The following is a 1721-nucleotide window of genomic DNA, read 5'->3' as shown; positions in this document are numbered from 1 at the left end:
ATATATATATACATATATACGACAGGCTTCTTTCAGTTTCTGTCTACCAAATCCACTCACAAGGCTTTGGTCGGCCCGAGGCTATAGTAGAAGACACTTGCCCAAGGTGCCACGCAGTGGGACTGAACCCATGACCATGTGGTTGGTAAGCAAGCTACTTACTACACTGCCACTCCTGTGCCCACATTAAGAAATCCTTCACACTCACTATCTGCTTCATTTCTTGCTATTTTTCCTTCCCTCCATTCCAGCTCTTCCCTTGCAGATGCTATGATATTAGTGCATTACTTTAAACCTTTTTCCAATCCACCATCGAACATCAACAGCCCTTTTTAAACTCCAACCCCTATCTCTTGCCACCAGTCGAATGGACGGTGTTCCGAGTCTCCATAATTATATTCCAAAACACTTCTGCAGCCATGCCATTGCCCATTGCTGTTAAATGTCTCATACCCCACTTTCATTTGAACCTAATGCCTGCTAAACGATCCAGGCTCTGAAGCACATGCCAATGTACTCACATATACAAACAGTTGTACCCAACAAAAACGGATTTCCATTGATTTCACCAATGATCATTCCAGTTGTTTAACTAACTGAACTGTTCCCTACCCATCTCTATTGTAAGGGACTGAGTACTTTGTAAAAACACTTGTACATTTAACATAATCTTCAGACCAAATCTATGTGACTCTATGCAGCAAGGCCAGTCCTTTAAATAACCGGTAGGCTCACCCTGACAGCCTTTTGTATAGTTTTTATCTATTCACTTTATTTTGCTAGACTTGAGTTGATTTGAGGCTGCAGAACAACTGTCATTCAATGGAAATGAACTCAGAACTTTACAATTGCAGAGTAAATCTGCTAACTACTCAGTCATGATTATTATGTCCTAGGATAATATTAGATGATACTACCTGGGAGATGAATGAATATTTTGCCACTTTCAGTAATTTCCATCACTAGATGGTTGGTTGGTTGGTTGGTTGGTTGGTTGGCTGGTTGATCAATATGGTTGGTAATATTTCAGTCAATGAAACCAGGGAAAGTAAAAAAGCTGGTGGAATTCTGGTTAAAAACTCTCATAACTTTTCTATCTTTTGGAATTTTCAGAAAAGTTTTGTGAATTTGTGATCTACAGACAGGGATTCATATGATTATACAAAAACACCCGCCAATTTTTTTGTGTATTTTATATACGTATATCATCATCATCATCATCGTCGTCGTCGTCGTCGTCGTCGTCATTTACTGTCCATTGTCCATGCTGGTATGGATTGGACGGTTTGACCAGGGCTGGCAAACTGGAAGGCTGCACCAGACTCCAGTCTGTTTTTGCATGGTTTCTATAGCTGGATGCCCTTCCTAACACCAACCATTCTGAGAGTGTAATGCGTGCTTTTTGCACATCACCGGCATGAGGGCCAGTCAGGTGTCGAACTCTGCTGTATTCTTTCACAACAACTTTCTCTCACACTTTCTTCCTGTTTCTGTTGTACCTGTATCTCAAAGGGCCAGCTTTGTCACACTCTGTGTCATGCTGTATCTCCCTGAGATCTATGTTAAGGGTACACATGTCTTTGGAATGCTCAGCCACTTGCATGTTTAATTCCACAAGCAGGCTGTTCCATTGATCAGATCAACTGGAACCCTCGTCATCATAGCCGATGGAGTGCCACGATATATATATATATACATATATATATATATATATATATATA

The sequence above is a fragment of the Octopus bimaculoides genome, chromosome 2 (assembly GCF_001194135.2).
Source record: "Octopus bimaculoides isolate UCB-OBI-ISO-001 chromosome 2, ASM119413v2, whole genome shotgun sequence".
NCBI classification, from domain to species: domain Eukaryota; kingdom Metazoa; phylum Mollusca; class Cephalopoda; order Octopoda; family Octopodidae; genus Octopus; species Octopus bimaculoides.
The sequence above is the reverse complement of the archived record's forward strand: the minus strand, read 5'-3'. Positions refer to the sequence as shown.